Genomic DNA, 18,870 nt, shown 5'->3' with positions numbered 1-18,870 from the left:
TAGGAGGGGAGGGGAGGGGAGGGGTTGCAGCAGAGCTATAAATGGTAACTGCAGGAGGAGAGCAGCTGAACCACGTCAGCGAAAGTCTATTTAACTAATAATGATGTAACTGTAGGACTATGTCCCCCCAACAACTTTTCTTTACAGCAAAATGACTATTAATGCTTATACTGGTAAGATTTTTTGCACGTTTACTCTATGCAGGGAATTACATTCAGTGCATCCTATGGATTAGCCCATTCTGACCCTCACGAGGACCCAGTAACCTCGGTTTAATGATCAATTCCTCCACCCACTTTAGGACAGCTGAGGTCCTGACAAGGATTTGGAAAAGCTGGAATACTGGGGCTCACTTCCTCATCCAAATCCTGGCCTCGAAGCCACACTTTCTGTGATGAAGGAAATGTTTTATATGCCGCCCAGTACGGTGGCTACTAGCCCCACGCTGGGATGGAGCACGGCCACAGACTAGCGCTAAACACAAACACACACAAAACCCCCCTGAGTTTTCATTAAAATATAAACGTAAATAGCCACATTTCGTAGCCCTATGGACTGCACAAATGCAGAACATTTCTACCCTTGAAGGCTGTTCTATGGGGTAGCACTCTTTAGGAGAAATGTTGCCTTTTCCCCTTCCTCCCTGGTTGGATTCCAGGGCAAGCAGAAGGATCTTTCTCATCCCCTTCTCAGCTCCTCCAAACCTCCAGCCTCTGAGAACGGAGATTCCTCTCCTCTAACCATCTTCCTCTACTCCATGTCCACACAGCCCATCCGCATGGCATCAGCTTGTTCAACAGCCTTGGGCAGGCAGATGGAAATGACCTTTCCAACTCAGGCACTGCCAGGCAACATTACCCTCCTCCTCCTCAACAATCTGCAATTACTCCGCTCACACAAGACGGAAATCATTCTGCCAGAGCTACAATCATGCAAACTAAATCTGGACATTCCAAGAATCAAAGACAAACACAAAACCCAAACACACAGCATTTAATGAAATAAACAAAGTACATGCTTTGGGCTTTGCTAGAGCCTCTGGGAGTGATGACTTCAGTTAGACAGAAGGAAGCCTGTGAGCTTTCTTTCTATTCTCCAAAACTTTTTTCTTTTTCAAAACTTTTTAAAAGAACTGGTTGTCCTATGTTATTTAAATGGAGAATGGACCTTATTTGCCACCCAAAACAATGTTCTGAAATGCAAAAGTATTCAAGCCTTGAACCTAAGGACCTTCACAGGTGAGTGCTCAGGACTCTCCAAGGCTCTACGTTTATGAATCCATTTTCAATGCTAATGAATTCTTTTACAAGCCATATCTGCTAATTCTTTTGTGTGTTTTAGACATGGATTCACTAATCATTACTTAGATGCAACGCAGAGGTTTTCGCAGTGAAAATAGGACGTAAATCCAGATTTATAAAGAGCAGGAGGTTAGGGGGAGGACAAGAAACAAAACAGCCAGAGGGTAAAATGAGGAAGGGCTTTACTCGTCTATTTTTTAAAAACCCTGAAGTACAGTATGACTGCTGCTTAGTAACTTTGCAGTCCCCTCTTCAAATTTTCCAAGAAATCCAACTCTTACTGAAACTTTGATAAACCACTGATTAAATCACCTAGAGATTCTTGTTAAGATGCAGATTATGATTTAAAGGTGCTGGGCCCCACATTTCGCATTTCTAGCAAGCTCCCACATGACAACGATGCTGATGAATAGCAAGGGTGTAGCCCCCAAGAAGCCGGAATCAGACAGGCAGTTCGGAGAACCTGCTTCTGACGGAGTGGTTTACAGGAACGTTAGCCTTACGTGGGGCACCTCTGGGCAAACCCGGGAGGCTGCGTCTGGCGGTCATTGAGACCGCCGCCGCCTTTAAGGCAACATCTGAGGAATGGGGACGAACCTGAGCACAATCAACAGCACTAACGTCTACGGGGGGGCGTGGTGCATACCCCGCGCCGCACTTTCCTTCCTTGTGTCCTCTCGGCAAACACCTGAAGTGGACTATTATTCTCGTTTCCCAGGTGAAGAAACTGAGGCTCAGGGACTTAACTCGCTCAAGGTCACAAGCTTTTCAGGAGAGTTGGATCCAGGTGCATCTAATTAGTTAAAAGACAACGCTTTTAACTAACACTTCGGGGCCTCAGTTTCCTGTCCTGTGACCTGGGAAGCGCTGGCTGGCAGAAGACACGTCCCTGGCAGATACGCCTCAGGGAGTCCTTGAATTCCTTCTCCAGACCTCGCTCGTGGACCCTGCAGGGAAAAGTTCTTTTGGGGAACACCGGGCCGCCTCCGCTCGCCTGGCTCAGGGGCGCGCACGGCTGAGAAGGGTCACGGCGGACCCCCGGGAGGGGAGGGCGGTCGCGGATCGAGCTGGCTCGGCACACGGCCGGCCGACCCATTACATAACCGCGAGGTGGCCCTCCGCCCCCCGCGCCCCTCACCCCGCGCCCAGCCTCGGCGCGCAGAGCGGATCCCAGCGACAACCCCTTTCGGCCACCGCGCAGAGCCCACGGCGGAGCCGGCGGGGCGGGGGCTGAACCTGCCGGCGCGTTTCGGAGGCCGGGCGCTGGGCTCCTCCCGGCGACGCTCTCCTCCTCCCGCGCTGCCCGCGGGGCCCCCCGGCCCCAGCCCCGCCGGCGCCCCCGCCCCGTGCGCTCCCCGCCCCCTCGGAAGCGCGGACCGCGGCGGCTGGGGCCCGGGAAGGGGCCGCGGCGCAGGGAGGCGGCCCGGTGGGTGCGCCCCGGGGGACATGTCCGCGCGCCAGCGCCCGGGATACGGCGGCCCACGCGAGGTGAGGACGCGGCGGCGCGAGGAGACAGGGGGCTGCGCGCCCGGGGCGGGCTGCGGGGCGCGGGCACCGGCCGGCGGGGCTGCCCCGGGCGCAGCCTCCCGCGGGCGGCTGTCCCTCTCCCCGCTCCCCGGCGGCGTGGGGGCTCGGGGGACCCGGGGCAGGCGGGGCGGCGGGGCTCTCGGGCTGGGCGTGGTGGAGCTGGCGGAGGGCGCTCGGTGGCTCCCGCGGCCCCCAGAGCCGCCACCCCAACCCGGGTCCCTCGGGGCGCCTGTGGGGGTTCGGTTAGGGGACAGACATGTGCCCCCTCGTCCGGTCGGTGTCGGGCCCGCGCTCCAGCGGTTTCTGGGCAGGTGGCTGAAGAGCAAGCGGCTTTGATCTCCATCTCCTGCGCTTTCCAAAGGCAGATTTCCCGGTGTTACAGAGACCGCTTTTCTGCTGGATTGGGCTTTCCGTGACTTTTTTTTTTTTTTTCTTAATCTTCTTCTGCCTCAGGTAATAATATTTATTTCTCGCGTGTGGTGTGCTAACAACACACCAGCCTTCGAAACCCTCAACTGACTGAATTTAATTTCTCAGCTGTTTCTTGTGCTCAAGGAAGGCCGTGATCCCTGCCGTGCAAACTCGGAGAAGTGTTGGCAAGCAAAATTTTAAAGCACGATTCCAGTAAGTCCTGGGGCTATTTGGTTAGCCTTCCGTTTTTACAATTCGGCTGTCTGACCATCTTACAACTTTTTTTTTTTTAATGTTGAGTCGTATGGAACCTACCAGAATACTGGTTAAACCATTCCGTTCTGATGGGACTCTAATTCGTTCATCCTATTCGTTTCTTTGCTGAGAGCTGGACACTCTGAAGGCGCAGCCGGCTTAACCCAGGGAGACAGACAAGGAAGGCCTGACAAATTTAGAAATACACCGTCTCCACAGGTATCTGAGATCACTAGCTTTTAAAATCATCAACGGACCCTGCAGTTTGTCTCACCCCTACCCACCAGTGTCATGCCATGGTGGTGCCTGCCCCTCCTGAGGTGCCCAACGTCTCTGTGTTAAAGAAATTAATGATGAAAATAAGGAGTAGTAATTAAGTGACTGGATTTGGTCACATAATCACAGGATCTTGGAAATTGAAAAGGGTTTTAGAGATCATCTATTCAAACCCTTCACCTGGCCGGCCAGGAAGCTCAAATTCCTGATAGCAAGGATTGGCTAGACTCCTACTGTTTATTGGTGATGGAACCAACACCACCATCCAGGCCTCCTCTTTCCCACTTAGTGACGCTTTCCAAGCATATTGCTGCTAGGCATTTTGAACAAAAACGATGGAACTAGAATCACCTATATCATTTTCCTGTTCTTATTTTTTATTTATTTTAACTGGTGGAGTTTTGAAATGAGTGGTTGATTTAGCCAAACCACCTCTGTAGTACAATTAAAAAGATATGAACCCTTAATTTTAAATAAGTTACATTCTTCTTGAACAGTGATGAATATGCAGATATATCCTAGGTGAACATCCAGAGAAGAAAAGTAATCAAAACGGGTGAACTAAATTTACCCCCATCTCTCCCTGGAATCTCAGCTCCCTATGGTGATGATTGGTTAGAGTAAAAGGTACAGTGTATGACTTTGGAGCCAACTTGAGAAAAGGAGTTTATATGAGGATCATTTGCGTATTGTGATGAACACCATGACCTTATAACAGAGCTAAGAAAGGGACTTTAAGCTGACTTCTTTAGCATTTTACGCATTGCCCATTTTTTATGTTTTTCAATTTAGTTCAATTTAACAGCGATCTTTATTTACCTACTATATTATATAGTCCCCACCCTGTGCCTGGTGCTGCTGTTCTGGGCATTTGGGATCTATCGGTGAACACAGCAAAGAGATTTGTTCCTGTGGAGCTCAAGTTACATTCATTCATTAGAATGTTCCTGGATTTTGTTTGGCAGATAGAAGAGAATTTCGGTTTTGCCTGAAGTAGGGAAATGAGCGTAAATATTCCAAATGATCTTCCTTCCAATCCCCTGATCTGCTGATTTTATAATCATGGAAAACAAAGAAGGGAATTTAGATGAATTACTTTGACTTCTATGAACTGATACCCTCCTGTACACGAAGAGCAGGTCCCACGTTTGGTTATTTTATATGTTGTTAATTCGGAGTCCCTTAAATTACATTTCCTTTAGTGCAGGCACATCACTGTGGTGATGTTGAACTTAACAAAGCATGGGGGGGTTCGTTTTCTCAGTAGTGTTAGCGCTCTCGTGGTGGTGTGGCATACTGTGACTGTACCAGTGTGTGACCTGTAGCTGCTTATTTATTTATGCAGATGGTGTTCTGCTCTCATTTTTTTCTCACTTTACATGTCGTCCCCCACTCCCCTCCATATTCCTAGGCCTCACAGTGTTGTGACTTCTTGGTAAATCCGTTACCACGGAAGGTTTTATTCAGACATTCCAGTTCTAAGTATTTTCTAATTCCCTCAACTGCTTTTTCTTCAAAACGGCATGGTTTGCAAGCTTAGGCATGTTTATTGTTTTTAACAAAGGCTTATCAAAATGAACTTGGCAGTTTTTCAGGCACATACAGCCAAAAAAAGTATTCAGTGCAGCTTTTGGTGGTGTTCATGCATTCTTTACCTACCCTATTGCTTTGCTTTTAAAAATCGCTAATTTGGAAGCTATTTGCTTTTGAGAACCTTTGTAGGATATCTCAAAACTCACCCGTTAAAGTGGTATAGCATAATAATTTAATTGAGGAAAAGCCAAATCCACATTTGATATTGGGAGATGTTGAGTACAAAGATTTTCTGTCTGTTTTTAATTTATTCTACATCAAAGGACATCAGGAAGTGTCACGATCTAACAATGTCCTATTTGAAAGTGGTCTCTGTGAAGCACTTGGAGGAGAGTCACGATTTCTGACGGCTGCTAGGCACCCAGATTCGTTGATTTTCTTCAGTTGCCCCCCACTTCACCCCATCAGAGGCTCATCTCTCCTTTCCTTCTTTGACTCCACATTGATGAATGGAGTGAGTTGTTGTAGCCAGGTAGGAAGTTACACGTCTAAATAAATTAATTATTTAATGTGCTCCTTCTTTACTTAATAAATAAATAATAAATAGTGAACTTCTCCTTATTAAATATTGGTATAAAGATTGTGTTTTGAGCACCTCTTTTTCTGTGCTCATGGAAGCAGGGGATGCAAAGACCTAGAACCTGCCTCTGAAATAGCTTTCAGCCTGGTATGGAAAAAAAAAGACGTTATATGACTGGCTATCATAAGGGTTATGAGCTCCATGAGGTAGATAAGTACTCTGGAAATTAAAGGGGAGGAGAGAACGCATGCAGGCACTATGAGTAATCAAGATTTAGGGAAGACTTTATAGAAGAGGACATGTTTGAGCTTCTCCTTTACAGACAGGTAGGATGGTAAAGCTTTATAGAAGCAGAAGGGTATATCTATCTTTATAGTAACATATCTCTGCTTTTTTTTTTTTTTTTTTGAAGACCTATAGAAGACTTCCTTTTGGGGGCCAGGTATGGCCCCCATTGTGTAATGAATACCATTTCTACACTCTCTGCATGCTTCCCCCTCCATCTTGGATAATGGAGTACTGACCCACATTAAAACAACTCAGGGTTGGGGCGCCCGGGTGGCTCAGTTGGTTAAGTGGTCAACCCTTGGTTTTGGCTCAAGTCATGATCTTGGGGTGGTGGGTTTGAGCCCCACCTTGAGCCCCACCCTGTGTCGGGTTCCATGCTCAGCGGGGAGTCTGCTTCAGGATTCTCTCTCCCTCTTCCCCGACTCTCTCTCTAAAATAAATGAATAAATCTTAAAAAAAAAAAAAAAAAAAAAAAACCCAACTCAGGGTTAGCCATTACTCTCCTTCCCTCTGGCACCCCTCCTGGTTGTTGCTCAGAGCACAGAGGCCACTGTGGGAAATAGGTATCATCACAATAAATTGGTGTATTTTGCTTTTATCAACTCAGGTGCATGCTTATATTAGTATTTGCTCATAGTCCTATTTATTCCACTAGTACTTGCTATTGTAATTTTGCACTTTAATGGAATATTACATAAAGTGATATAATGTAAATGCCAAAGAATGCTTTTTCTATAAAAACTAAATTGTCATATAGGCACATAAAAGTAAGTCATTTCTAAAAACAATGTCAACACATGCTACAACATAGATGAACCATGAAAACATTATGCTGAGTGAGAGAAGCCAGGTGCGAAAGACCACATATTGTGTGATAAGTCCACAATAGGCAAATCCACGGAGACAAAAAGTAGATCCGTGGTTGGCCTGGTATGGGGGTGGGGAAAGTTGAGAGTGACTAACAATGGGTACATGGTTTCTTTTGGGGATGATGGCTTTGTTCTAGAATTAGGTGGTGGTGGTGACTTTATAACATGTGAGTACACTAAAAATCACTGAATTGTAGCCTTTAAAATGATTAAAATAGTAAATTTTATTTCAACCCCCCCCCCCAAAGACAGTGAAGCTAAAAAGAGAAAGAGCAACATCAACAAACAGACTACTACTACTTAGATGTGGAATGGACAGCTATAAAAGATTGGAAAACTCTAATAAAAGCGAATCTAGAAAGATTTTGCACTCAGGCTTTTCCACAAGAAACTCTAAGATACAAGTGCTTTTACTGTCTTTGAGAAAATGTGGTAAGGTGATAGACAAGTGAAAAACACTGATCTAGTGGACTTCTTAGAAGTGATCTTCATTTTTGTTGTTGTTTTTAAGATTTTATTTATTTGACAGAGAATGTGCACAAGCAGGGGGAGCGGCAGGCAGAGGGAGAAGTAGGCTCCCCGCTGAGCAAGGACCTTGGTTGGGATCATGACCTGAGCCAAAGGCAGATGCTTAACCAAATGAGCCACCCAGGTGTCCCAGAACTGATCTTATTTTTAATGACATTTGTTCTTATTTTACTTTTAATAGTAGTGGGAATTCTCACCCACTGTTACCAGTTAGCTGTCCCCAAATGTGTTTTCACTGTTAGTTTTGGTATTAAAAGTAGCACTTTCATGGGTCTAGACCAGTCTGAACTGTGTTTTGCAGATTTCTGTGGGTTTCAAGGAGTCTCAGGGGATGTTAGGGGCATGGGGACAGTGTGGGGAAAGATGTCCTATATCCAGCTTGGGTTCCTTTTGGTGATCTCTTCTGCAACCTGAGCAGGTGTGCTATTCCTGATTTCACATTTTGGGTTACCAAGTAAGATTTTATCTGAACAAGGGATTTCTTGGTGAAAACAAGTTTGTAAATGATTAGGCCACGTGTTTATAAGTTTCTGCTTCCATTTCTCTGCCAAATTTGGTTTATGTCATTCTGGTAGCTCCTAATTGTTTCAAAATACTACTGTACACCTGTGTTGAAAAAGCATGGGACGACATTGGTCTTATTAACTTTCTATCCTCTATGCCTGTGCAGAGAGATAGTCAAATGAGTAGTTAGATATCCTGGGCAAGAAGCATAGATTGGGAGTTATTTGCATAGAGACTCAGTTTAAGTCCTGTGTGTATGGAAGTAATCACCCAAGGAGAGTGTTGATAGACGTGGGAGGTGGGTCAAAGATAAGATCCTGAGGAATGGCTGTGCTGGGTCAGGTACCCTCTGTACTCACACTTCGGTCAATGAAGTTCCCTCTGTAGTTTGCTATTTCCCTGCATATGCTCGGGCATAACTGTCAAAGAAATTGGAGCATGAGTGTATATGTGGGTGGGTGGGGGTATGAGGTAGGTGGGGTCAGAGCATGGGCTGTGGGAACCAGCCAAGGAAGTTTTCTCTTTCTTTGAATTACCCTACATCCTAGAGGGCTCCTTCTATATGTGTACTGATGTATAGAATGAGAAGATAAACTTGAATGTTTGCCTCATGAATTTGGTAGTGAGTGAGCCATTGAGGTATTTTTGACCTGCAGTGATTTGTTAAGAAGCATTACAGTTTCTTGATTTTTAAAATCCAGGGGCACCTGGGTGGCTCAGATGGTTAGGCGTCTGCCTTCGGCTCAGGTCATGATCCCGGGGTCCTGGGATCGAGTCCCACATCGGGCTCCCTGCTCCTTGGGAGCCTGCTTCTCCCTCTGCCTCTCCCTCTCTGTCTCTCATGAATAAATAGATAAAATCTTTTAAAAAAATAAAATAAAAAATAAAATCCAGACATCCCTGGACCCCATGTCTTCATTCTCCCTTGTGGGACTTGAATGGTGACTAGTAGGTTCTGGGTATGGTCCCAGTGAGACCCTAGGTAAGTCCCCATGCCACAGGGGTCTGAAGCTTTATTTTGTTTCATTGACACAGACCCCGCCTTCAGTGCTGGCCAGCTGTTTGGCAAATCTGTTACAAGTCTCAGCAGGCAACAGTGTAGTAACATAATTTATAAACTCATAAACCCTCTTAGAAAAAGTCAAAGTACCATGGTAAAGAATAAATAAATGCTCATAAGTAAGACGCTGGCAAAAATATTTTACTGAATAGTTAGGGGGTTCTAATGATAAGGGGATTGGTCATTGTATCAAAAACTTAAGCAACACACATTTTTTTCCTCTCATTTTTACTTCTTTCAGTTGACTTCTTCCACATTCAGAAAAGAAAAATTATAGACAACTGTATATTCTAATTTTATTAGGGATGAAGGTGTAATTAAAATTTTTTGTAAAGATTTTTTATTTATTCATTTGAGACACAGAGATAGAGAGCATGAGCAGGGGGAGAGCAGAGGGAGAGGGAGAAGCAGGCTCCCTGCTGAGGCAGGAGCCCGATGTGGTGCTCGATCCCAGGACTCTGGGATCATGACCTGAGCCGAAGGCAGACACTTAACCATCTGAGCCACCCAGGCGTCCCTGTAATTAAAATTTCAAATGACATCGGGGGGTACCTGGGTGGCTCAGTCAGTTAAACATCTTCACTCACATCTCAGGGTGGTGAGTTCAAACCCTGTGTTGGGCTCCATGCCCAGTGTAGAGCCTACTTAATAAATAAATCAATAAATAAAATCTTCAAAAATCAAAAGAAATTTCAAATGACATTGAATGCATCCAAATTGGCATCTCAGAATCGTTCTGGCACATTCTGCTTTCTTTATAAATTCTTTATAAATTCTTTCATGATCATATACCTATTTGGCTGCAAATACAGGCTACATCAAGTTAAAGTTTCAGTTGTTTTTTTAAAGTTTTAATAGTTTTAAGGTGGGAAGAGACTTGAATTAGATGGAATAGAATTACTTTTAAAGCCCCTAATAAAAACATATTGAGATTAAGCAATGTTAAAATAACTCAGTGAGTTTGCCTCTTCATCAGGCAAATGTTTGCTGAGTACCCAGCATGTGCTGGACACTGTGTCAGGTGCTGGAGGCGCACAGAGAATAGATAGGGTCTTACCCGAAGGCTTACAATCTCCTATGGGAGGCAGATGTGTGGACAAGTAATCAGGGCATGATGATGAGTCCCTTAAGTGACCACCTGCTTTGGTTCAGGGCCAGAGGGACTAAATGCTGTCTTTGTTGCTCAGGCCATTAAGGAAGTGTAGAAACTTATGAGGTGAACACGCTGAGGAAGCGAATTCTAAGCAGCAGGCACAATGCATACAACGTGTCCGAGGTGAGGAAGTAGCACTAGACTGGGAGACCTGTGTGGTTCTCCAGGGCAGTCAGGGCTGGCCGACCTGCAGGGTGTGTATGTGGCTGGTTGCCAGGTAGGACCAGAAGAACCGGCAGGAGCAAGATCATTTAGGGTCTTCGTGTACTGCACTAAAGAGTTTCAGTTTTGCTTTAGCTGCTAAGAGTACTCCTTGAAGGCTTTTAAACAGAGGAGTGGGGGGTGGGATGGGGGCTTTGGTGATAAAATTAGCTTGTGTTTCAAACCTACATCTCTTAATGAGGCTTGAAGAAAGGTCCAAGAGGGTGACAAACTAGGGGTCTGTTGAAATGGTACAGGTGGGAAGTAAGGTTCACGCCTCATGGTAAGACTTCTGCTTTATTCATATTTATATTCTTGGTGCCCTATAGGGGACGTAGTGGAGATGTCTGGTAGGCAATTAGATATTCTGGGCAAGCAATCCAAAATGTGGGCACTATCAGCTAATAGGCTCAGTTGAACATGACAGGATTGGATGAACAAGACATAATTGGATGTAATTACCCAAGGAGCATGTAAAGAATGAAGTGTGAAATGGGTCAAAAAATTGTGGAGAATAACTAGGGTGTGTTCATATTATACCCAGGGCACATCTTAGTCATTGTACCCTTCTTTTTCCACTCTAGTTACATGCTGATCTTTTTCTAGAACAACTGTGAGGGCAGGGACTATGTCTTATTTATGGTGTCACTGCGATTGTTCACAGCGTAAGTCCTGTGTTTGGAAATAATCACGCAAGGAGAGTGTTTATAAAGAGATGTGAGATGGGTCAGAGATAAAATCCTTGCACAATTCCAGAAAGCGCCACTCATACGTCTGATTAGTTGGGTCTCACTGTGAATGGTGCCTCTCGGAGCTCTGCTCCAGCTGTCCCTGCAACTGGTCGCAGCAGCTATCATGGTACCTGAGATATGGTGAGTGTTCAGCATGTTTGTTGAATGAATGAGTGAATGACACAACATCTAATGAGTGGCCAGAGAAAGAAAGATCTAGCAAAAGAAAGTAAGAAGTATAGGTCTCTAGGGAAGAAGGATAAACCGGGGGGACTCCGGTCATGGAAATGCAAGGAAGAAAGAGTTTCAATAATGAGAGAGAGTGCCAAATGCTACAGAGAGGTCAATTAATTAGGGATGGCAGAGTCACCACTGGCAATTAGGAGTCATTGGTGTCTAAAATAGCTTGAGCGGTGTGTAGGGGAGGCAGGGGGCAAATTCCATTCCACTCAGGTGGGAATGAGAAAAGGGATGAGGAGACAGTCAGTGTAGACAGGTCCTTAAGAGGCTGGGTTTGTAAAGGGAAGAAAGTAATCGGGGACAGCTGAGAGGGCGGCAGGGGTGAAGGGGGTTTTCTTTCCTTGTCTTCAGTTCTCTTCCTTTCTTTCCTCTCTCACATTCCTACTTCCTGCTTTCAAGGTGACAGGTACTTGAGGAAATTTATAGGCTAAAGGTCTAGGTTCAAAATATAGAATCTAGGAGAGGGGAGGCTAACCTGAGAAATTAAATATGAAAAGAAGCGTCTTTCTCTGCCAAAGGAACAAAAGGGATGAAAGATGCATGTGGATAGGAATGGACCAGAGGAATGAGCTGAAGGGAAAAAATGGAATAAAAACAGCTCACATTTTCTCTATAAAATAGAACTGGCATTTCGGGGGCACTTTTTATGTTCTAAGCATCATTAAAACTACTTTCATATGTTAACTCTCTGAGTTCTAGCAACAGTCATGTGAGGATGGAGTTATTATCCTAATGTTATAAACAAGGCCACGGCAGCCCAAACGGACAAAGCATCTTGCTGAGGTTGAACAGCTGCTCAGGGGCAGGACCAGGATGCCTTTAAAGCTGTTCACCAGCTGGTGTGGGGTACATAGAGGACTTAAGATTTTGAAGAAGCAATATGCAAATGGAACAGTACAAATATTATTGCTGAGTCACTCCAAGCACTTAGTTTGTGCTGGAAATCATAATTGTGCCATTAATTTGCAAGGTTGAGAGATCTGCTGTAGCAAAACTTGCCTTACCAGTTACAGGAACGGAAATGTTTGAATGGTCTGGATTGATTCAAAATTGGGGATTGGTGGCTTGGAAGGAGTGGGGGTGTCAGAAAGAGAGCAAGTGATATGATGGAGAAGGAGCTGTAGCCTCTAAAAAGGAGGCAAGCTGAGGGAATGGGAGAAAATGGAGAAGCCAGGGGCCTGGGAGCTCAGGGAGGTTGGAAACCAGGGGCAGGAGGAGTTAGGGAATTGTGGAGGATAGAAGGTTGGGGTTTGGGAGGGATACTGACATCTCACAACAACCCTAGATTTCAGAAGTGAGGATTGGCACGGGTGATGATTGGTTGATGGCTTTGGGCGCACGTGGCTGAAATTGAATGGAGGTGAATCTTATGGGATGTGATGAGGTCAAGGTTGAGGCTGAGATTGGCAGAGATGTTGGCACATGTTGAGTAGACCCTGTCTCTTGTTGGAGGATGGTGCCCGGTAGCCCTAAGGACTGGTCTGGACTTTAGAAAGCTACAACCCAAGTCTGGTATGGGTCTATCTAGGGAAAGATACAAAAGGTTAGCTGATCTCAGTAGAACATTGTCAGAAAAATGGTTGGATAGCTTCTATTTTGCACTGTAGTTTTTGAAGAAATAACTTACAAATACCAGTTGGCAAAACAACAGTTTTCACAAGCAACTTCAGATGCTTTAACCAAATCGTCTTTATCGGCCTGGAAAGAAAGGATTTTGTGCTCTGATGAAACCTCCTCTCCCTCTTCCCTCTCCCTCCTGTTTCTCGTCTCTGGGAGTGTCCAGCACTCTGTGGGCGGAGAAGCAACTGAGGATCATCAGGCTTCCAGCTGTTGAGCTTTGTTGTGATTTGTGGGGGTGGGGGTCATGGGAGAGGGGCCAGAAACTTGAGTGGGGCTCAGTGTGGTGTCTTTGCTTCTATAGTTAGCCATGTGATGGGAACCAGCAATACGCGCTCCCTTTGTACAGCTGTGCATACCACGGTCGGCTTTGCTCTTCTGCCCACTCAGGGTTTTAGGAAATCAAAATGAGATCTGAGGTGAGCTTAGAAGCTGCACATGTAAAGATATGGAGCTTCGGCCCAGGGACAGAATGTGTGTCCCAGGCCTACGCAAGTGGCCCATGCAGATAATGAATCAGGTAGGCTGTTCTGGGATGTAAGGAACAGAAATTCCAACCTGGACTGGCTTCACTGGTGAGGAAAAGGATTTCTTCATTTAGCAGAATGTCCCGGGCTCTGGCTTTACTTCTCTGTGATTCTCTTGGCTCTGTCCCTACCATGTGTTCTTTTCATTCTCAACCTGATTGCCCTCCTGGTCCCCAGATGGCTACGGTTGTTCGAAGGGTCCTACGGAGATAGGAAACATCCAGTGGAGGGAGAGAAGCGGCGTCTTCGTGTCTTCTCAGTAGTGAGCCAATCTTTCCCAGAAGCTTCCTTGTCCTTGGCAAAGATGGGGTCACTGCCCTTTCCTTAAATCAGTCCATGACTGGCAGGCCCAACAGGCTTGCTGTAATTCTTGATTAACCAATTGGGGTGGACTGGATGTTGGGAATCACGTCCGTGATAGAGAGAAGGCTTGAGGCCATTGTTATAAAATTCCAGGCTTTTCAAGGGGAAGAAGCCTCGGATGGCTCATTACCAACTTCGGTGAGCTTCGGTTTTCTCTGAGAGGATCATCGTGAGAGTTGAAAACACTATATAAACTTTAAGGAGCTAATTTTTCATTTAATAATGGTGATGATGATACGAATAACAGTTCCATTTACTGAGCACTTACGTGTTCCAGACACTTGTTATAGGCTTTAATGCATTTTCTGTATTACTCACTAAACACATATTAAGCAACCATCATACTCAAGGCATTCTACTAAATGCTTTATTTCTGATCTCTACTAAGCTGCGATCTGGAACAGTAAGGCTAGAGACAGAGAAGGAGGTCGTGCTCAGGTTCACCTATGGGTTTCGGGGGTTTGGGCCATGTGACTGGGTAGAGGCAGTTGGCTGTGGGGCCTCTACCAATGGCTCGTTGTCTGCCTCCGATGGTCTTTCGCTAACTAACTATTGCAGGGCTCACTGCACTAGGGATTTGCAACCCACACATGTACACGTACTTTTAGAATACTTGATGCTTTTCTTCTCCCTGTTCCTTTATTTCCCAAATACAAGATTTTTGCATATTTATGCTTTTGAAATAGTAGAGGGATTTACAAATGTTTATTGGATGCTTGTCTGTATTGTCTCCCCTGAGCCCCATGAAGAAGTCAGGCCTGAATTTGCATCTGTATTGAGGCTTAGTGGTCATGAGGTCCATCAGGTAAAGAAGGTGGGTGGTAGGGGGTGGGGGTATCTTTTTTTTTTTTTTTTGATGTTGCAAATTGCCCTGCTTTGCACATCCTTGTGAAGTGAACTTCTCCCATATTTTGGTTTCTATCCGTAAGATAGTTTCCCTGAAGGAGAATCTAGGTCAAAGTGTTTGAAACTTTTTATATGGATTGCCTGATTGGCTCCTGGAAGGTTTTTGGATGGTGAAAAGGACACACTTGTAGTGTTATTTGGGGATTAGGCGTTTTCTCATTCTATGGTGTTTTATCTGCCTGGGATCATAAAATATTTCCAGAAAACCTGAACTGTTCTAATACCATCTAACTTACATTTTCCCAGGTCCCCCTTGCAATTATAATAAAAACAGTGTTTCTGTGGCTCAGCCTATATCATTTCTTCCCCTTAGTTCATAAAGTCCTGGGGAGAAACTAAACTTGTCCATCTTGATTCATCCTTTCCTTAGTGTGAGTTACTGCTCTTGAGGCTTCTTGGTCTGCATGCAAATAAACTCCTCAAAGGTCTATCTTTGATACACATCTGCTTTTTATTCATAGTTCTGGCCTCATGCTGGGACCTCTGCTCTACTCTTAGACAGTACGCAAGGGGCCCCTGGGTGGCTCGGTTGGTTAAGCAATTGCCTTCAGCTCAGATCATGATCCCAAGGTCCTGGGATCGAGCCTGGCATTGGGCTCCCTGCTCCCAGGGAGCCTGCTTCTCCCTCTCCCTCTGCCTGCCACTCCCCCGCTTGTGCTCTCATTCTCTCTCTGTCAAATAAATAAATAAAATCTTAAAAAAAAAAAAGACAATACGCGAGTAAGTTGATGGGGACAATGAAGGGAGGTATGCTGGGTTTTTTGCTGATGCAGTACGAATATGGAGTATCTGTTTTGGCGTTGTGGTGGAAATACAAAGACTTGCACTCATATGACTTGACTTCCCATGTAATTCTCTCAACAGTTCCTAAAAAATACTTCTCCCCAGTTCTTCCGACCCCACCAGATATATTGATGAATGAAGCTATGTGAGCAATAGAAAGAGGAAGGAACTGTCACTATTCTTAAATGGATTTTTTAAAAATGGTAGTTGCAACCATAGTGTATACAATACAAATTATATTTATATTTTGTCCTTTGTACATTTCCTCAGCAAATTATAAACACAAGTGTGTCAAGTGGGATAATAGGAAAAAGCAAGAGTGGGACCCTGGAGGGGACCATCAACAGACCACACAGTGTGACCAGGACGGGGGGTGGGGGGACACAGTGCTGTGGCAACAGCTAAATTGTTTGGGGGAGGGCCCAGTACCACCCCGTGCAGCAGGTAGGAACTGGAGACCCCGGAGGCCACTCCTACTGGGTTACACAGCAAGTCAGTGGGAAAGCCTGTATTTCTACTCAGGTCTTTCTACATTAGAATGGCACCTTCTTTATTTGCTGCTTTTTCCAGATTTGAATGTTTCAAAATTACCTCTAAAATAATCAGACTTTATAGAAGGGAACAAAAGGGCCTACTGTTTCCCCCACTTTCTCTCACATCTGAGGTTTACATTATTTTTTTTAATAAGAGTCTTTTTTTTTTAAGATTTTATTTGCTTATTTGACAGACAGAGAGGGAACACAAGCAGGCAGAGGGAGAGGGAGATGCAGGCTCCCCACCGAGCAGGGAGCCCGATGCGGGGCTCAATCCCAGGACCCTGAGACCATGACCTGAGTCAAAGGCAGACGCTCAACCAACTGAGCCACCCAGGCGCCCTTACATTATTTTTTAATATTTTATTTTAATTCCAGTATAGTTAACATACAGTGTCATATTAGTTTCAGGTGTACAGTATGGTGATTCAACGCTTCCATACCTGGTGCTCATCCTCCTGAAGCCCCATCACCTATGCCCCCATCCCGCCACCCCCTGCCCTCTGGTGACCATCAGTGTGTTCTCTAGAGTTAACAGTCTGTTTCTTAGCTTGCCTCTCCCCTTTTTCCCCCTTGTTCTCCTTTGTTTTGTTTCTTAAATTCTATATGTGAGTGAATCAGGTTTACATTTTATATCATCTCTCCCTTCTACCAATAGGATTTTTGTTTTGAATTTCTAAAAAATGGCTCTTAAACATTTGAAGTTTTCTTGAATTAGGCCTTGGCAAAAACCGTTTGCCTATCAGAGGTTTCCTGACCCTTATTGGAAATGTCAGATTGGCCACAAAACTCTTGTAACTTGAACAGAATGTTAACCCAAAAGAAGGGCTACAATTCAAATGGGAAACTACAGTGCCACTTAGTTCCTGTGGGTTGCTGAACAACATGAGGGGACTTGAAACAATCACTCCCCGTCTTCCTGTCCAGGTGGAGTTCAGTTTGGAGAACCTCCCAATGGTGAAGGCTAGGCACTGAGCTAAAATTTCCCTTTCCAGCTTGAATCAACCAATTTGCCCTGATAACAAGTTTAAAGGAGTTTATAATTGAGTAGGAAACAAGGTAGGCATTCACCTTGCCAGGTTAAAGCAGGGTGCTAAGCAAATAACTTGTGGAAACAAGATCACGAATACATATATGCCTACAAGAAATCTTAATCAGTTATTTACAGTCTCCATTTACAAGTAAATGATCGGTCATGGCACTTATACCAGGGGTTTGCAAAATCCCCCGTCTTGGGGAGCTCAAGCGTGAAGTAGCCGAGTTGTGATCTAATAGGGAGGGACCGGGCTTTTGCCAAATTGAGAACATTCTGTCACCATTGGACAGATAACTTCGATTCTTTTTTTTTTTTTTTTTGAGATTTTTATTTATTTGACAGAGAGAGACAGCCAGAGAGGAAACACAAGCAGGGGGAGTGGGAGAGGGAGAAGCAGGCTCCCCGCTGAGCAGGGAGCCCGATGCGGGGCTCAATCCCAGGACCCTGGGATCATGACCTGAGCCGAAGGCAGCCGCTCAACTGACTGAGCCACCCAGGCGCCCCTTCGATTCTGTTTTTAGTGCCAGGGATGCATCAGCTGACAGAACCAACAAAAATCCCTGCCCTCCTGGCGTTTACAGTCTGATTTGTCACTGCCTTGGAAAACAAATGACTAAGCCAGTTAGAATGATCTGTAGAGCAAAAGTAGATGAGTCAGACACACTGGTGTATTCCTGTAATAAACTGCACAGATTTCAACTTTGTTCGTTTTGAGACCTTTTTCACATAGCCAGTGTTTCCGGGTAAGTGAGAGGACTGTAATTACAATATAAGTTGAGGTGGCTTCTTTTTGGCATTCTGCTGGTTTTGTTGCCTTAATTTGCCAAATAACCTTAATTATAAAATATTATTGGCCCTACAGGGCAGCCCCTGTAAATAAACCCCCTGGTTTGTTTCGTTCTAGTTTTGCTGTTTTATGGAAAATAGAGCATTGCGAACAATTCCGTCTGTCCTTGTGCTGATTGTGACGACTAATTGATGATGACTTGGCGCAGATTCTGAGCACCCCAGCGGACGGGTTCCCTGGCTCGGGGGCTCCCCTGGGCTGGGAGCTCCCCCGCACCCCCGAGCCCCCTCCCCCATGGAGCAGTGCTCTTGCGGGCCTGCTTGTCTGTCCAGCAGTGTGACTCTGATGAGGTCACTAGAATAACAAGCCTGGGAGCTTGGACCTAGGAAGCCATGTGCCTTTTCTTTGAGCTTCTTGTGGGAAAATGGGGATCGGAAGCATCTGTGACTGCACTTATCTCATTTTCGCAAACAGGATTTCTGCTGGGCCTGCAAAGTGAGGCCAAATTGATAGTTTTGAAGAAAGAAAATGCTGGCCACTGGCTGGGATTAGACTCCTCTGTTCTGTTCAGCCTTCAGCGCCTGGGAGACTGTCTTTAGCAACTGAACGGGTATTGGGGATGTCAATGTTGGTGGCCCGGATTCCTGTCTCTGGAGATGCTTGGCGTGTGTATGCTCGGAGCTTCTGCTTCTCTTGCACATCAGAGGTGCTGCGCTGAGCCGGGAGGCAGAGATCTGCCCAGCCAGGGTCTCAGCATTCCCGACCTGGGGCATTTTCCCCTGGAAGGACCTGTGAGTCCTGATGGCCACACGTCTTACAGAAGTGTCTTGGGTGGTCCTAGTGAATCTGTGCACCCTCAAG

General features: G+C 45.4%; 1 protein-coding gene across 2 annotated transcripts in view; it reads left to right on the top strand.

Annotated features, from left to right (window-relative positions):
• The first annotated feature begins 1,141 nt into the window (after window positions 1–1,141).
• SLC16A12 (solute carrier family 16 member 12) overlaps window positions 1,142–18,870 on the top strand; it is a 75,315-nt gene continuing 57,586 nt past the window's right edge. Inside the window, exon 1 of one of the 2 annotated variants that reach the window (XM_064594984.1) lies at window positions 1,142–1,238. The gene's annotated coding sequence lies outside the window, so the exon portion shown is untranslated. Of the gene's footprint in view, window positions 1,239–3,386; window positions 3,453–18,870 lie in introns of those variants that run through there. The other variant, XM_064594982.1, reaches the window with a different exon arrangement.

The sequence above is a fragment of the Mirounga angustirostris genome, unplaced genomic scaffold (assembly GCF_029215605.1).
Source record: "Mirounga angustirostris isolate CCGP_5_RB_7025 unplaced genomic scaffold, mMirAng1.0.hap1 SCAF_6, whole genome shotgun sequence".
In the NCBI taxonomy this organism is placed as follows: Eukaryota; Metazoa; Chordata; class Mammalia; order Carnivora; family Phocidae; genus Mirounga; species Mirounga angustirostris.
This window is presented reverse-complemented; position numbering and strand designations above follow the sequence as displayed.